The sequence below is a fragment of the Neomonachus schauinslandi genome, chromosome 3 (assembly GCF_002201575.2).
Source record: "Neomonachus schauinslandi chromosome 3, ASM220157v2, whole genome shotgun sequence".
Classification (NCBI taxonomy): domain Eukaryota; kingdom Metazoa; phylum Chordata; class Mammalia; order Carnivora; family Phocidae; genus Neomonachus; species Neomonachus schauinslandi.
The window spans coordinates 135,784,841-135,803,817 of record NC_058405.1 but is presented as its reverse complement, the minus strand read 5'-3'; the positions used below and the strand labels follow the sequence as shown (position 1 = coordinate 135,803,817).

The 18,977-nt window shown below is 43.6% G+C and overlaps 1 protein-coding gene across 2 annotated transcripts in view; it reads left to right on the top strand.

The window, feature by feature from the left end:
* The first annotated feature begins 304 nt into the window (after nt 1–304).
* WIPF1 (WAS/WASL interacting protein family member 1) overlaps nt 305–18,977 on the top strand; it is a 78,061-nt gene continuing 59,388 nt past the window's right edge. Inside the window, exon 1 of one of the 2 annotated variants that reach the window (XM_021703125.1) lies at nt 305–405. The gene's annotated coding sequence lies outside the window, so the exon portion shown is untranslated. The remainder of the gene's footprint in view (nt 406–18,977) is intronic. The other variant, XM_021703123.1, reaches the window with a different exon arrangement.

Genomic DNA, 18,977 nt, shown 5'->3' with positions numbered 1-18,977 from the left:
TTCTCAGCTGCTACCCCAGCCCCATGACGGGGGACCCTGGGGCTCCATAGTCCCTGTCTCTCCCTTAGCCCCCGACCCCTGCGGGGCTCCAGGTGCCAGGAGTCCAGACCTCATTCTTCCCCGCCTTTCTCCCAGGCCAATCGTCTCTTTACCTGTGTCCCAGGGATGCCTAAAACAAGCTGGGGGACCCCTTCGTGGTGACAAAGATTCCTTTGGAAGCAGGTTACTCCAGTGTGAAGCAAGCAACGAGATGATCTTATCACATGCCTCTGACTGCTGAGGGAGGCCGTCAGAGATGGTGCAGGGAGGAAGTATAATGTCACATGCGACATTTACAGGAAACCCGCTAGAAGATTGCAGGGGAACTTGAGAACTTGTCGTTTTCGGCGGATTAAAACAACACAGGTTAGTGCTTTCTATCCCCCCTGAAAAATCTTTCAGAGCCGCTCTAAAAGACCTAACTGGTTCTCTCTCCTGAAGCTGTCTCTTTTTCTAATGTGAAGAAATTGGCTCTGGCTTTGGATGTGAGAGCCGGGGCATAGCTGGGCACCACACTTTGTTAGAGGAACAAGCACGGAGCCATTATTGTGAAAATGAAATTCTCAGAATCTCTTGCTTCCCTCTTTGCCTTTAAAAAACAAACCTTCAGATGTTTATGAAATAACTTATGTCTTGGAATTCAGCTAAGCCTCCCCTCACGTTTACCTATTAGCACAAATCTGAAACAGGACAAATCAGCTTGTGTTCAAGGGCGTTCGCCGGGCATTCAAAGGGCGGTAGAAAACACTGAAACATTGTGTGTGAAAACATGCTGCAAGTCTGGATGCAAAAGTTTGTTGTTCTTATATACTTTTCATGTGGTAAAACGAATCTTTTGGCTTGTATTTCCTGTTAAAATAATTTCTCATATTTTTATAAATTCTTAGTTCCCTTTTGTATTTTTTCTGCCCTCTTCCTTTCTTCCTTCCCTTTTTTCCCTTCCCTTCTTCTAACATAAAGCAGGAGTAGAGAAGAAGGGGTGGGGGGCAGCTTGAATGTGAGATGAGGAAGTCCCCTGCCTGCACCTTGGTGTAGGCCAAGCGCGGGGCGGCCCGGGGTTCCAGCGGCACACGGCCTGAAGATGCCATGCAGTGGGACCATCACTCGAACCTTGGGTCGTCAGCCTGTGCCTCCTGTGTGAAGGAAGATTTGAAGAGTCTAGAGCAGAACCAGAGGGATGGTTAAAGCGTTGGAAATTAGAGCCCAGAAACAGCTAAATGCTCCAAGGTTATTCATCCTCGGGCCAGCGAGGGACAGTCTGATAAAGAACTTCAAGTCAATAAAAGGTTTTTACACAACGGCCTGCTACTTTCAGACCTGTATGAAAAAGGAGAAGGTCTCAAATCTGAGTTAGAGGGAGGAGGTTATACATTCTTAGACCGTTATCGAGCACTGGAACAGGTAGCCAGAGAGGTGGCTGAATCTCTTTCTGGATGTTTTTGAAAACACACTAGATTTCTTCTGTGGCCGTGTTCCGGGGTCCCAGTGTTGATAGAGGTCGTGGGGGGGAGTAATAAAGAGAGGTTGGGATTGGGGCCTTCTTGTGCCCTCTCGTCGTGCCCGCCCAGCGTCCTTTAAAGTGTCTGCACTGAACAAACGACGAAGGGGTGAGGGGTTAGTGGGCTCACGTGTTGTTTATATCCCAGCAATGCAAAATAACCAGGGCAGTGATGAAAGAGAAGAATCATTGTTGATTAGGTCCTCAGATGGCCACATTTTTTCCATTTTTTATGACCATGTTGTCCAAGAAAATGGAGGGGAAGCTGACAGAGTAAGGGTGGCTTCCAAGTTGGAGATCTCAGCCCCAGGGGTTTCAGAAGCCCTGCGCTGGCCCGGAGAGAAGCAGCGGCATTTCCATGGGGGAGGGGGCACGGTGGAGGAGAGGTTGGACTTCATTGGTGTTTGGAGCCCTTCGCTCCGATCACCGCGTGGAGGACACGCACGCACACAGCGGGGCACTGCAGCAGGAAGGGCTTCTTGCATGTGGCACCAGGCGTGCCCCTGACGCCAGAAAGAGGCTCCCAACTTCGTGGTGGCTGGCCATCCCTAGAAGGAGCTCTTTCGGTTTTGTTTTTTCAGTTGGTCATAGAGCTTTGTTGTTCAGGGAGTTTTGTAATCTGCTGCACATAGTAGAGAATAGCTTTTTTATTTTGTTAGAATACTTTCCAGATGGATCTGATGTCTCTTTTATTAATGCATCCTTCCAAAAACTGTTTCCATTTATTCTGGGGGCATCTGTTCTCTCCCTGGCCGTTTCTCACCCCCTTCTCCAACTTTCCACCTTCACTGTGATCCTTTGTGTTTGTGATACAAGAGAAGGTTTATAAAGTGTTGTTATTTTATGGTGCCTCTGGGCCCTAAACCTGGAAGTATATCTGGAAAACAAAGGACATGGGATGGCACAGGGTGGTCAATCATGATGGATGGTGGAGGGCACCTTGAATATTAATCTAGCTTGTAATTTTTAGACAGGAATCACTGCCAAGTTGCACTGAGTTCAGTTGGAAGGTCAAGAGCAGAAAGAGATAAGTGGTCACCTCTTCTCTGGAGAGAACATAGTGAATTTTAGGGGGAAGGAGGACTTTGTGGGCATGTTACTGAATTCTCTAAGTAAGAGGAAGGAGGCTGACTTTGCAAAGTCCTCTTCTCCTGGACCCTGACATAGAGGCGGGCCTCTTGTTCCCAGAATCCCAGGTAGTTGAGCAACACTTCAGAGGCGGCATCCGCAAATCATGGGGTTGTCTGAGCTTCAGAAGGATGCAGTGGGGAGATACACAACATATGCATGCCAGTAGGGAAGAAGAAAATAAAGCATGAAACTTTGATGAGTGCAGCTTTTACAGTTGGATTCATCATTGGTCATTTTGAGTTGACATCACCAAGTCTGGAGGCCCAGCTCTCCGGGCTTCTCAGAGAGATGTTTCTGGATGCGTGGGAAGTCTTAACAGTTGTCATCACCATTCTACTGGGAAATACTGGGAGCTGCAAGTTGTTGTTTTTTTAATTGTGTTGAAATAGACATAACATAAAATTCGCCATCTTAACCATTGAATGTGTATGTAGTTCAGTAGATGGGAACTCTGTACCCATTAGGCCACTCCTCCCTCTTTGCCTCCCCCACCCCAGCCCCTGGCAACCACCATTCTCTGTTTCTGAGTTTGACTACTCTGAGTACCTCGGGTAAGTGGAGTCATAGAGTATCTGTCTTCTTGTGACTGCTTTATTTCACTTAGTGTCATGCCCTCAAGGTTCCCCTGTGTTGTAGCAGGTGTCAGAATGTCCTTCCTTTCGGAGACTAATATTCTGTTACATGGATAGACCACATTTTCTTTATCCATTCAACTGTAGATGACGTTTGGGCTGCTTCCACCTCTGGCTATTGTGAATCATGCTGCTGTGAATTAGATGTGGAAATATGTCTTTGAGACCCTGCTTTCAGTTTTTTTGTATACATACCCAAAAGGGATATGGAGGGATCATATGGTAATTGTGTTTTAAATTTTTTGATGAACTGCCATCCCGTTTTCCATAGCAGCTACACCATTTTACATTCCCACCAGCAGTGCGCAAGGGTTCCACTTTCTCCACATCCTAGTTGGTACTTGTTATTTTCTGGTTTGTTTGTTTTTTCATAGCAGCCATCCTAGTGGGTGTAAGATGATATCTCATAGTTTTTTGTGTTTTTTTTTTAAGATTTCTTTATTTGTTTGAGAGAGAGAGAGCATGAGAGGGGGAACGGTCAGAGGGAGAAGTAGACTCCCTGCTAAGCAGGGAGCCTGATGCAGGACTCGATCCCAGGACTCCGGGATCATGACCTGAGCCCATGAGCCAAAGGCAGACGCTCACCCGACTAAGCCACCCAGGGGCCCCGTATCTCATAGTTTTGATTCGCATTTCCCTAACAATTAGTGATGTTGAGCATCTTTTTATGCTTGTTGACTATTTGTATATCTTCTTTGGAGAAATGTTTGTTCAAGTCTCTTGTCCATTTTCTTTTTTTTTTTTTTAAAGATTTTATTTATTTGTTTGACAGAGAGAGACACAGTGGGAGAGGGAACACAAGCAGGGGGAGTGGGAGAGGGAGAAGCAGGCTTCCCGCTGAGCAGGGAGCCTGATGCGGGTCTCGATCCCAGGACCCTGAGATCATGACCTGAGCTGAAGGCAGACGCTTAACGACTGAGCCACCCAGGCACCCCCCTTGTCCATTTTCTTAATGAGGTTATTTGATTTTTGTTGTTGAGTTGTGGGAGTTCTTTATATATTATAGCTATCAGGGAACCATAGATTTTTAAAGTATTGTATGTGCAGGTTCTAATGTCCACATTATCTTCTATGAGCCAGTCGCATGAGCCAGTCGCCTCCTGTGGTGTATACACCCTTGGAAAAGACCATGAGTTTCAATAATATGATTTTTTTTTCAACAATATGATTTTTATCATGACTCTGAAATGCTTCACAAAATCTCAGTCATTTTCAGCTGATAAGCGGTTCAGTTTTTAAGAGCTGACAAGGATGAAGGAAGGAAATGAAAGGGAAGAGAAGAGATAGCATGGGGTAGTGCTGTTTATTCCTTCCAGGATTTGTACTTTTTGGCTACATAATCTTCAGGAAAAAGCCTTCTCAATTCTGATGACTAACACCAGACTTCATGCGGGAATAAACACACTTTCTGAAAATCATCCAGTAATTATGTCTTCTTATACCACCCTCCTTCCAAACCGACAGACTTGAAGATACCTCAGATTACAAGTTGGTTATCATTTTCCTTCATGAATGCTTCAAACAAAATGTTATATTTTTCTTCTGAGTACTAAGAACCCAAAGAGGACTTGAGCTGTTGTGCTGGAAAAGGAACAAGAGCAGTAAGACTGTTCTGGAGGCATGGCCATGCTGTTTGTTTAGATTACAGATTTTTTGTAAGGAAATGCTTGGGAAGATGTGATGGACAGCCTGACACAGTGCTCTGTGGTTCTTCTTTGGCTGGAGCTGCTGTCTTTTAAATAAAATATCATTAGTGCTCGTGTGTACTCTGACGTTTCCGAGGAAGGGATTGCCTCGTATGTTTGGTGGATTTTTCACTCTGCCTTTCTTTCTTTCTTTCTTTCTTTTTTAAGGATTTTATTTATTCATTTATTTGTTTGAGAGAGTGCGCACATGTGTGCAGGGGGAGGAACAGAGGGGGGAGAGAGAATCTCAAGCATAATCCACCCTAAGTGCAGAGCCCTGGGGGTAGGGGGGTGGGGAGGTAGGGGTGGGGGGAGGGGCGCGATCTCATGACCCCGAGGTCATGACCTGAACCAAAACCAAGAGTCGGTCACTCAACCGACTGAGCCACCGAGGCGCCCCTCATTCTGCCCTTTCAATTTCCTTCCATTTTCTTCATCAGTTAGAAAGTTCTTGCTATTTCCCCCCAAAAAAGCCTCTTAGGGTCTCCCTCCCCACCAAAAAGGCATTTAGACAAGAGAATGACAAGAATGGTTGCATTTGTTTGTTTATGAAAGGACAAAGAAGGCTTTTCCTCAAAAATAGTAAATTGGGAAAGGTTGAGTCCTTGAATGGAACCTTATATGGTGCATAATTGGAGAGAGGCCCCTATTCCTGGCTTACATGACTATGCCAATTCCACTAGGAAGTATTCATACATCACTAACACTGTAATTTCTCAATACTAATTAAAAGTTACTGCTTTGACAGTAACTAGCTAGATGCTTACCAGAGTCTGGTCTGTTTTGATATTTTCTGGTATGAATTAGGTTTCCTTTCTACTTTTGTTTGTGTCTGGATTTTAATAATATGTCATATTTTAAGCTCATGCATTGTATTGTTTTGTAATCCTAGTGTGGCTTAAAAATAAAGAGGTTTTTTTTTTTTGTAGTAGTATACATGTTTGCACACACATGTGCATGTACACATACAAATATATATATATATTTTTTTTAATAGGGTAAAAATTCTTTAGGGCATATATTTTCTCAACTAAAAATCATTAGATGATATCTTGGAACCTACAATTCTTTGGAATATGCAGCTAACTCTAGGCTAGGAGGTTGTGCATATAGATTCATTTGGACAGTTTGCTAATGGTTTGTAAATCACTGATTTATTAAATGGTGATTTCTTTGATTCCCAGGCCAGCTGTAGGAAGATTTGGTCTTCCTCAAAGGCTTTAAAGACCTGTAGCATGATCCCCCTGAGTCCTGAACACTGGGCGTGGGAGCAGTAGAGGGGAGGCTCAGTCCCTGGCCAGCTTGCTGCGCAGACGGCTGCATAGGGTGCTGTTCAAGGAGGGGACTCATGTTCCAACTCTGCCTTCTCACTGCAGTGTGGCTCCTTAGCGAAGTCCCAGTTGCAGAAGTCATTTCGCTAAATGAACATTCTTGATGAGCTGCCACCAGGGCTTTGCCTAAAACCTTTTCAAAGCCAACGTGTACCTTCACTTTTTCTCTCCTTCCCTCTGCATTTCCTCTCCCTTCTGCTCTTCCGTCTCCTGCCAGTCCTTGTGCGTCGCCCTGTGAAAGGTCAGGCCGCCGCTCACCTGTGTGGACAGCATGCTGTCCCCTCCAGCCCCGTCTCAGCTTTCCGTGCCTCTTCCCCAGAGCAGTCCATAACCCTCCTGCAAAGCAGGGACAAATCAAGGCTGATGAGCACAGTTCCCAGAATAAAAATGTTGGAGAGGTTTTATACGGGAATAATAACTTGGGGGAAAAAAAAAGGAATGTTGTTACAAGATAAATCCTGACAAATCAGGAAGAGTCGATAGTTTACTTTTTAAAAACTTCTTTTAAGGATTCATAAGGAGGTAGCAGTAGGGGAAAAGGAATTGAAAAGGCCAGAGGTTAATTTGCTCTGAAAGACAAAAATGCTGGGTTATTCAAAAACTATTTTTTTTCTCTTAATTCGGTGCCAGGAACATCTGGCCTTGGGAAAAGTTTAGGAAAAGAGGCTTTCAGATGCTGTTGTCATTATTTAAAACTTAAAGAGGTAGGTGAGGAATAGAATCTTAGGTTTTTCCAAATAGAAGGGACCTTCAAGAGTCCAGTCTTCTCATTTTTAGATTTGGAAGCTGAGGCTCAGAAAGGTTAGAGGTGACTTGTCTTTGTCAAAATAGCTAATTAGCAAGCATAGTGAGCATAGACCAAGGCTCCTGACTCCAGCATGGGTCACCAGCTGCAATGATGAGAGGCTCAAGGACTGGGAATCTGGGACATCATCTACAGGGCCAGACTCATGCTAAGTGAGAGTAGATCAAGAAACGAAGGGGCTTATGAACTCCCCAAACTCCAGCTAAGTGACCTTTGTGTAATTCCTGGAAAACAGCACAGAATACAGATAGTATATAGATAAGTATAATGTAGGTATTATAGCACGGAGAGTATAGATAAGTAAACACCTAATCCATCCTACCTGGAGAAAGTTTGTGTGCAGTGAACCATGACAATCCCCATAGAGCAAAATACAGAAAGGAAAACTTCCCAGTGGTTGCCCAGGATTGGCCAGGAAGAGGGTCCCTGAACTGTGTGGACATGAATATGGATTGAGAGGGGTTGTCTCTTGTGAAGTTTGGATGAAGACCAGGGCTTACCATGGCCCAAATTAAGGAGCCCTCAAGAGGCTTACCCATCCTTAGCCCTGATTCCAAGATCCCTACACCACTTTCTGCACACTAATTCAGCTTCCTGAGTACTACTACTTCAAAAGAGTATATTCTGGAGAGTGGACATGGCCACTGGAAAGAAATGACAGTATTTGTGAATTCTAGTGTGCCCAGCAGCCTCTTGTGAATTTGTAATGTGGGCCAGTCATTTTGAGTCTGATCTCTGTGGCTCCCAGATAAAAGGGAGGTTTTAGGACTTTTATGACAAAGTCCCTGTGCTCAGAGTGTGGTGATCTCCCTCTCCCCTGTAATGCCACTCTTAAGGGTCATTCCTAGGCAAACAGCAGCCTCTCCTCAGTGTTGGTCCTACTTCTTTGTCACTCCTCCTAAAGCCATAAGCATTATAAAAAGAAGAAAATGATATATAATATGTGGGTCCTATTGGAGATTATAAGGCCCTTTTTGGATACTGGTTGTTTTATGGTGTTTTTTGGGGGGGGTTGCCCTTTTTGTGGGGAGGGCATTTTCCCTTAATTCAGAAATATTATTGAGCATCTTCCCTGTGGATCTTTCATTCTAGTTGGGGATGGGGGCAATAACAATAAATTTAATAAATAGTATGTAATGTGGTAGACTACAAGGTTAGAAAGTACTAAGTTCTGTAGGAAAAGAAGTACAGCGGGGTGAGGGGGAGCAGGAATGCAGTGGTGCGTGTGGATCTAGGTGTGGTGGTTAGGGTGGCTGTCAAGGAGAAGGTGGTCCTTGAGTGAAGACTTGGCCAAGGTGAGAGAATTGGCCTTGCAGATAGATACCTGGGGGAAAGCACAAGGGCCTTGAGGCAGGAGCATACCTGGCATATTCAAGGAAAAACAGGAGCCAGTGTGATGAGGACAGAGTGAGGAGGAGACAAGGGGAAGGTGAGATTCCCGAGGGCCTGGTAGCCTTTATAGGAGGGAGCTTTGGGAGAACTTCAGCAGAGGAGAGGTGATGATCTGGCTTTACACCCAGGCTACCGTATTGAGGATAAACTGTGGGAGAGCAAGAGTAGAAGGTAAGGCCAGTTAGGAGACTGTTGCCATCCCCCCGTGAGAGACAATGGCGCCTTGGACCAGGGTGGCAGCATAGGCTGTGGTGAGGAATAATTAGAGTCTGGTTCTTTAGAAGGTAGAGCCACAGGAGAACTGTTCGATTGAACAATAATAAGCATTAGAGAGGAGTCAAGGAAGACTCCAAAGAAGCAAAGGAAGAATGGAAATGGCATCCAACTGGAAGGCTGTAAGTAGAGCAGGTGGAGGTAGGGGAGAGGTACAGAGTTTAGTTTGGGATTTGTTGGGTCTGAGCTGTCTGGTAGACAGACATCACATGGAGATGTTTAAGTAGGCAGTTGGATATACATGTCAAAACATAAGAGTTAGAATCCTAGAAGAATTCGTCTTTCTTAATGGTCTTAATGGTTTCACAGTACTCACAGAATCTGTAGCTTCTAAAACTCCTATTGAAAATGCAGAATGGGACTCTGCCTAAGGACTTATTCCTTGATTGATTTCTGGGACTGAAATCAGAGAATGTTCACTTGCGTAAACAAGAGTGGAAGGGTCAGGATTTTTGTTTTAGGCCTTGCCTTTCACTGCTTAAGCCCCAGTGATTCCATAATTATTTTAAAGAAAAGAAAGTTAGTAAAGTGGGCAAAAGCGACGTTTATTTTTTTCAAATGCTCAATATCTAGTTTTTCTTTGCATATATGTCAAGGCAATTGGAGAAAATATTATGGTTGTTTTCATCTTTTAATGTTGATGTAAATATTATCTTGATAATTGAAATTGCATTTATTATAATTGAGACAGATATTAGCTAGTTAGCCTGAGTGGCTCAGTTGGTTAAGTGTTTGACTTCAGTTAGGGTCATGATCTCAGGGTCCTGGGATCAAGCCCTGCATTGGGCTCCCTGCTCAGCGGGAAGCCTGCTTCTCCCTCTCCCTCTTCCCCTCCCCTGGCCTGTGCTCTCGCTGTCTCTCCTCTCTCTCTCAAATAAATAATCTTAAATGTAAATATTAATGAATTAATCTATGCTAGCTATTTTCCTGGGGAAAGGAGGTTTGTTATCTGCATTCAATATGGAGAATTCTGAGTTCTTATGAGTTGGCTCGAAGTCTGTGCAGAGCTTACATTTTGACCTCTAAATTCACTTTTTGTCTGTTTTTTAGTCAGCTTGAGTGAACAAAAAGGATCTATTGTAGAAATACCTAAGTTGGTAAACTGGAATAACACCACCAGTTCCTACCCCAAACAGAGACTAAAAGTTTTTCTTCTCGATCTTGTGCTCAGTGTATAAGAAGAGCATCTATCAAACATGTCTTCATCTCGTTCGTCCCTGACCAGCCTATGAGGCAGGCACTGTATGAGGCACACTTCGCCTCAGAGAGGGAAGTGACTGGTCTGCAGCCCACGGAGCTGGAATTTAGACCCAGGACTGTATCCAAAGCCTCTCCTAATCTATCTTCCAGAAGCATGGAGCTAAGTAAAACCAACCAGAGCATTTTAGTAAAATAATGTAGACCAAGAGACGATGAAGAATGACCTCTTTTGGAGGTATCTAAAATATGGGGCTCCATTCAGGAATTTCAGGTACTTGCTAAACCTATTCTTGAAATGAGAGGATACATGAAAAAAGTCTCTTCTTTTGTCCTATACCCCATCCAGTGGTGGGGCTTCTTGGGTGGTATGACACCTATAGACAGAGAACATGCCCCTCCATCAAACCCACAGGGAAACACCCACCTGTGTCTTGCATAAAAGTCTGTTGGTGCCCGCTGGCAGCAGCTGCCCCAGGCTGCCCCTGGAAGGTGCCTGAGAGCCAGGAGACTACAGCCAGCCTTGAGGAGACCTGAGTGTGGGATTCCAAGAGCCTCCAATACCTCGGCTCAAGGCTCAGGAAGGAGGCTGGGCTCTATCCCCACAGTACAGGTCGCATGGAGTGCTGAAGGGTGACAGAGTCAGCTCCCACACCAGGAGCCCTCTACGGGGACCTGGGGAGGAGGAGCTCCCACCTCAGCGGTTGATATCCAGTCTGTTTGCACTGGTACAGCCATGCTGGTTACTAAAATATTGAGAAGCTCCAACACCAGTTGGTGAATCATCACCAACCTCAGACACCCGAGTGCACCCCTGGACCCCCCAAGACTTGTCTCATAATTCAACAACTAAGGGTTAGTGTCTAGCACAGCATGGGGTACCCCAGGATTGGGAGACATCGTTCTGATTGGTTAATGACTGTGTCTTATTGGTTGTTAGATATTTTGAATGTAACCCATGTCCCACCCCCAATAAAATGGAACACTGAAGGCATTTCATTGAGTAGGTGATGCCAAATTTCATTTGGGGTCCAAGAGGGCAAAATTTAAGCCTATGATTGTGTCCCATGGTCATTGCTTCTCTGATATGGGCCTGTTGATAGCATCCAGGCTATTCTTCACTATCTAGAAGGAAAATCCCTAAGTGGTTTATGGATGGAAAGGTAATAATAAGCAGAGGTCAAGAAAGTTGCCCTGGAAACATAATTTTGATTCATGTTTTCAGAGGGCCCAAGTTTAAGAAGATTAAATTTTACAGGAACACAGTATCTCCCTCTACTTGCTTTCTACTCCAGTCCTACCTATCATTAGAAAAGTGGTTATCACTTCAAAACATGGCTTGTTTGTTCCCATAGATCAGTTGGTGACCACCTGCCCAGAGGAGGTGAAAGGTTCATTATAAGCCAAGCTCCACTAGGCCAAACACTTGCCTTTTGCAGCTGTGGGAATGGTTTTTAAAGTCAATTTATTTCTGAGCTGGACTAACAGTACCTCATGGTTTAAAAACAAACAAACAAAAATGGAATCCTTTGTAAACACAGTAAATGCCCACACATGGGGGATTCCAGGGGTATGTGAGGAATCCTTTTGCCCATCTACAGAACATCAAACTGGCTTTTAGATGGTGCAAGATATGCTGCATCCTTTATCACAGGAGTTTTTAACCTGAAGTCTGTGAGTTGGATGGGGAAAATAGCACATTTTTATTTTCACGAAACTCTAACCGAAATTTTGCATTTCCTTCAATTGTGAATGTAGCCCACAAACTGCAATAGTATTGGCAGCACTTGAGGTATCATCACCAATAAAAGTCATAGATACTTTATGTCATTAGGTGGTGGGCCGCTTCTAAGATGGCCCCCGATGATCCCCACCCCCTGGAATTCACACTCATATTTAAATCCTTCCCTTTAAATGTGGGCTAGTTTTAGTGATTCATTTATACTGAACAAGATGCAGCAGAGAGGAAAAGATGTCCCTTCTGACTTTTAGTTATAAAAAGACTGGTGTCCATCCTGGGGGCTTTCTGGCACTCTCTCATTTACTCTGAGGGAAGCCAACTACCATGTGATGAGCTACCTTATAGAGGGACCCACATGGCAAGGACCTGAGGGAGGCCTTTGACCAATAGCCAGGAAGGAACCTAGACTTGCCAACACATAAGTAAGCCTAGAAACAGATTCTCCCCTAGTTGAACCTTCAGATGAGAACACAGCCCCAGTTGCCACCTTAATTGCAGTCTTGTGATAGACCTTGAGCCAGAGATGCTCAGCTAAGCTATGCCCAGATTCCTGACCCACAGAAACTGTGATATAATATATCTGTTGGTTTAAATTACTTAGTTCTGGAGTAACTTGTTGCATAAGAATAGATAACTTATACTAGGACTTGTAAATAGTCCTAGAGATCTAATACACTGTATGGTGAATGTAGACAACAATAATGTATTATAATTATCAAACTTGCTAAGAGACTGTAACTTAATTATTCCAACTAATAAAAAGAAAGGTTGATTATGTAATGTGATAGAAGTACTAATTATTGCTATAATAGTAGTCATATTACAATATATAAATTAGCATATTGTACACCTTAAATTTATAGTTATACTTCAAATACCATTCAATTCAAAAAGAAGAAATAACTTCTATACAGTTTAATATCAGATATCTCCAAATATTGTTTACCCTCATTATTTCAAAATTATAGTAGTTATTAGACTGGCCACTCGATCTTACTGTTGAATTAATAAACAAGCACATTATATTAATTTATAATACATCTGTTTTAGCCATATTAATGCCATGCATCCCAATCTACCAGTTCTTAAAGTCATCAGACTTTTCAAATAGTTCATAACTGAAAACTAACCAGTTGATAAGAAATATAACACCTCTTAGGAGGGCCCCATGCTAGGCATTATAGTTGTTTCTGCCTTGTGATGTTGATAGTCAAAAGCTCAAAACCCAAATTTATCAGCTCTATAACCTCTGGAAAATTTAAGTGAAGATAATAGCATCCTTAGAGTCAGGGCCGATATTGAAAATATCTAACAGCTGGTGGGCACAAGTGCTAACCAGTCAGAATAAAAGCCAGCCTAAAAAACATCCAGTGACCATCGGTCTGCTTGTAGGAGCGCGGGGGTTCCATGGGGCGTGCGGCCACCGTGTTTCAGCCCCATCTGGCGCGCAGCCTTGCTCTCTCACACGCCTTCCTGCCCCCCCCACCCCCAGAATGAATCCCTCATTTCTCTCCTTGCTTCTCTTCCCCCTGCTCCCCCAGCACCTGGCACAGTGCCCGGCCACGGTATAGTCTCAGTGAATGCCGGCTGGATGGGAGGGTAATCGATCAACGCTGAGTATTTGAATGGTTCCAGGAAGAAAATATCTGTTCTAGATTGGAGCGGGGATCTTAAGAATAGAGCGGTACTCACATGTGAGTTTTTGCCTTTGTCTATAAAACAGTTTATTCTCACTTGTGTCATGAAGATAAAACAGAATTTAGAACACTAATGGTTTCTTTTCCAAATGTATTCTTATGCCACTTTTCCCTGTGTTTTTTCACTCTGATAACAATGGTTTGTTGCTTCCATTAGGCCATCAGCCCATTCTAAAGAAATGATTTATGGATCAAGACAACTAGTTCTAGTTCTGAGTCGAATACATTACCTGGGTCACTTAACCTCTCTGAGGTTTGGTTACCTTACTTACTTACTTATTTATTTATTTGTTTATATTTATTTAAGATTTTATTTATTTATTTGACAGACAGTGAGAGAGGGAACACAAGCAGGGGAAGTGGGAGAGGGAGAAGCAGTCTTCCCTCGGAGCAGGGAGCCCAATGCGGGGTTCGATCCCAGGACCCTGGGATCATGACCTGAGCTGAAGGCAGACGCTTAACGACTGAGCCACCCAGGTGCCCCGGTTACCTTATTTATAAACTGAAACAGTTTGCTCAGTGATCTCTAAAGTACTTTCCATTTCTAAATTCTGAGATATTTTAAGGTTTCAAGGGCTTGAAGCTGGGGACTGTTGATGATAGGCTTGTTTTGCTCTTGTTTGTAAGTGGCCCATCTGAAATTTTACTGAGGAACACACAGTTTAAAAATAGGCTCTGTTCTGACCCACTGAAGAATTAACATATAGATTTTCCTTTTTTTTAAGATGTATTTATTTATTTGAGAGAGAGAAAGAGAGAGCATGAACAGGAGGGATAAGAGGGAGAAGGAAAGAAAAACTCAAACAGATTCCACGCTGAGTGCGGAGTCCAACATGGGGCTCAGTCTCATGACCCTGAGATCACGACCTGAGCCGAGACCAAGAGTCAGAAGCTTAACTGAATGCACTACCCAGGTGCCCCGATAAAGATTTTCTAAAACTAGGGGTGCCTGGGTGGCTCAGTTGGTTAAGTGTCTGCCTTCGGCTTAGGTCATGATCCTGGGGTGCTGGGATCGAGCCCCACATTGGGCTCCATGCTGAACAGGGAGCCTACTTCTCCCTGTCCCGCTCCTCCTACTTGTGCTTGCTCTCTCTCTCTGTGTCAAATAAATACATAAAATCTTTTTAGGAATAAAATAAAAAAGATTTTCTAAAAGTATAATATTCATTGTTGGCAAGAGTATGGTGAAAGGGGCTTTCTTTCCTGATGCCAGAGGGAGTAGAAGCCTTCCCTGTGGACCATTTGCACTGTGTATCAAGAGAGTTTAAATTGTTCAAACTCTGATCTAGTACTTCTTTTTCTATAATTTTTCTATTGCATAATCCTAGTTGAACATATTGATATTAGCACATTTATAAAAGCGAAGTGAGGGATAACTAAATGACCAGCAACAGGAGAACATTCAATAAATTTTGGTGTAGGATATCATGCAGACCATGTTTTCAAAGAGCATTTCGTGGCATGAAAGGATCACCAAAACTGGATTCAAAACTACATACATTATATTCTTAATTTTAAAACATTTTACATGTACAAGACTAGAAGGAAATATTCCAAAAAGTTAACAATATGTATTTCTACCTAGTAGGATTATAGGTAATTTATCTTCTTTAGACTTGAGTTCACCATTTCCCACAATAGACTGTTACTTTTGTAATACTGTCATAAAACAACCATTTAAAACGTATTAAAAGCCTGTCAGATGCAGAGAAGGGTGCTGGTGCTGTAGGTTTGGGAAGATGACAAGATGTGACACCTGGTGTCTGGGAGCACCATCCTGCAAGTGCTATAGACATAAATAATACCTGTGTGGTGGGAATGAGGATCCATGCCATGAACAAGTTGCCAACAGTGAAATATGGTAGAATGGAGGAAGAGGCCATGGTTCATGTTTCTGAGACGCCTTCAAGCTGGGGGGAACCCTGCAGTACCGCCTGTAGGCAGATAATCCGTCAGAGCTGTTTCCAGCCGGTGTGAGCTTGACTTGCTGCCATCCCCTTAGGCTGACTCAGACGCCCAGTGCTAGGAAGGAAGACCTTCGAAGAAGCCATCTTTACCATGTCTGTCATTGTTTTGGTGATTTTTAAAACGTGCTTTTTAGACATTATTTTAACGATGAGCTTAGGATACAATATATTATTATGCAAAAATAGGACACAATGTGTACAAAGATGGTAAATAATATGTATTATGCATGAGGTCATGGAAGTACGACCTTACAGTGTAAATGCTGGCAGCACTTTCTGATAGGAGGCTGTGTGCCGACCCAGTCTTTCTCTGTGAAGTATTAAGGTTCCTGAGAGCTAGGATCGGGCTGATTCTTTTGCTTCCAAAGCTCGTAGTAGTTCCTGGCACACAGTAAGCATTACATAGTTCTTGAATTAATAAATATATACCTAAGTTACTAAGATTCATAATGAGTGGAGCCAAGAAAAATGCTAATTGTGAGACAGTAGGAGAGCAAAAAATAGACCCCCTGTCAGGCCTCCTTAATATAGGGGGTCTTTATTGTAAGGATGGGCAGTAAAGAGCACAGGAAACCCGGGACTATCCCACATGGAGGCGCACACTGGTTAGAAGCCTGGGCTCTGGAGGCAAGCCGTTTGAGTTCTAGCTGTGTCTCTGCCACTTACGAGCTGTGTAGCCTTGGTCAATTTACTTCTCTGGGCTTCAGTGTCATCATCATCATCTTCATCATCATCATCATCTGCTTAATAGAGTTATTGTGAAAATTGAATGAGTTAATACTTGTAAAAGTGCCTAAAACTATCCTAAGCACGTAGTAAGGGCCCAATAAATGTTAGCGGTTCTTGTCGTTATGGTTAGTGTTGCTACCGTAGCATTATTGAAGTCTACAGTGCAGTTTAGGTACCTGGAAAACCACGATGTGCCCTCAGGCCCAGGAGATGGGTCATCTCCTCTCTCCTGTCCACCAATTAACTGGCCCAGCCGTTCCTGTCTCCTCTCATTTCTCTGGTGTGACTGCATGACTGCCTGTCCCCACGATTCCCAGTTCCTACTTCTGAGATGAGCAGCATTTGGTGTGCACGGCCAGCTCAGTGCGCTCTCCAGCAGGCAGACTGGCCTCTCTTGGGCCAGGGGCCTGCCCTTGTCCAGTCGGCCTTGGCTGGGGTGGGTTCAGCTGCAGCTGATCTCAGAAGGGAAATGTAGGCACAAAGGAAGCTCTTGTGATCATGGAATTTTAAATTATTCTGCGAAGAGGACTCAGAGAACAAAGAAAGGGTAAAAAGCAAAATAAAAATAAAAGCAAAAGCAACGTAACACTTTTGGAGAGACAAGATGACTTTTGGCATTTTCCACCTAGCATCCGATTCATTTTCTAAGGGCTGTTCGTTACTGTTCAGAGCCACAAAGGACATCATGTCACTAAGCAATGTGAAAACGAGATGAAACCTCAGAGGCCTTAATGGAACCTCTGTCTTTCTAGGCCACGACTCCTCCACCTCCGTGGCACCTCATGTGGCGCCTTGTCTACCTCATGGTATCTCATTCGAGCCTTTCCATGCCATGGACCAGCAAACCTAAGATGGTATATAAACTACACATAGAAATGCCAATGGGCCTTCTAATTATTTTCTATAGCTGAATGATCCCTTCGGGAAAGCTCATATGGAGGACATTGCTGTCACATGGTGCATGTTCTCAGAGACCATATTTCTTTCACCATCACTGCCACAGATCTGCATCTCTTCACCTCTGCCCGTGTCCTCAAGGTGACTGGAACAATGACATTTCACTTCTGGAGCAATAATAATAGCTAAAGTTGATTGTGCTGTTACTATATGCTAAGGATCGTTCTAGGTACTTTTACTTTCACTTTAAGAACCACCCTAGCGCTTAAGTTGCATCAAGTCTGGCAGAAAAGGCTGTTTGCTCCAACGCCTGTATAGCTCTGGTGAAGCACTCAGCCGGAAACAGGTAGATGACCCTTGGCGGGGATGGTCAGTGCTCACAGACTGTGTAGGATCCTTGTTCTTACTGGGCCATCTCTCATTTCTAGATGCCTATGACTTGGTATTTCTTTGGGCCAGAAAATAACACTGGAAACATGGAACAGAAAGCATTCTATCCCTTATTACACAATGGGTTTTTTCCAGAGCAGCCCAAAAGGTTATGTTGGGTTTTGTGAGCTGCAGAGGACTGCTGACTGGGGCACTACCTAAAAAGACAATGGCAAAAACGGCAGGTCTTGGAGCTGCCCTTGTGGGCTGGCCTCTGAGCTGAGACAGGATCTCTGCTTCCTGTGCCCAGCTTGAATACGATGGCCAACACTTGAAGACGGAAAAGCATCATTTAAAATATTTTCATTGTCACCACATGTGATCTGGGTACTGAATGTTTTGAACTATAAATCTCAGGACTCAGTTGAAGGTCAACAACACACAGTTCTGATATTAAAGACCAGCACCCTTTCGTGTCTTCCCCCTCACAAAAAAATGGAAAAAAAATAACATAAGCTGTGAGGCAAATTTCCTCGAGTGATCAAAAACCAAAGGGCTTTTGGGGGCTTCCTAACCCAATTAGCAATAAAGATGTCCAAATAGCAATACAAAACAGGACTGAAAAAACAATTTAAGACTTCTGCTGACACATCTAGTGATCTTCTCAACTAAAGTTATTTGAAAATAAAATAAGGATCTTTTTAAGATTTGAGTAGCAGTCATCACCTATTCTCTTAGAAAAGCAGCTGCCTTTACAGAAAACTCCAAATGTTTTTCAAAACCAAATATAATGTGATCTTTGTTGATGATGTGTCCACTTAATTTGAAGAATATTTTTAAATGCCCAAAAGTTGCAAATTCAGTATTGGTCATTTTGAAGATTATAGATGAATTTCAGCCCAATATAGCCCAAGATGTCCTCCTGTCTTAGTTCTGCAAAGACACCCATGTTAGAGGCCCAGAATTAGCTTCTGATCTACCAGTGGCTTCGGGAAGGGACATCAGACTTGTCATGCCAGCCGAGGTCCAGGGTTCCTCTGTCTCATGGAGAGAGTGGTGCAAAATCCTTTTATAGACGTGTCATTCTGTGTCTGAAGCATTGTGGAGTGGGGTAACCTCTGTAATTCCATCCTGACCCCAGGATGGATAACCCTGCCCTTTCATCCCCTTTGGCACAAAACAAAATCACTAGATAATCGCCAACCTTCAGTTTTCCGGCATGTGTGTGCAGCTATGGCCAAGGTAAACTGGTCCCTTGGGTTTATTTTGAGTTGAAATTAGCTGAGCTGTTTGTTTCCTCTGAGCCTTATACAGATGCTTTTTGAGCTATCTTTGTGTTTGAGGGATTTTTTTTTTTCATGGTATCAGCACACAACTTCCTCCAAGTCACTACTTTGAAATAGTTTTGCAGAGGGAGATATTCCTGCTGGCAACGAGCCTAAGCAAGCAAAGCAATGACTGCGGGGAGGCAGCAAACCTTTACTAGCGAATTTCATGTTTGCGCATGACTTCATGAAACGACTTCTCATCTGCTAAGTTTGGCAGAGAGGGCGGGCGGGCATCTGAGCTTACTAGTAGGAAGCTTCACTTTGTT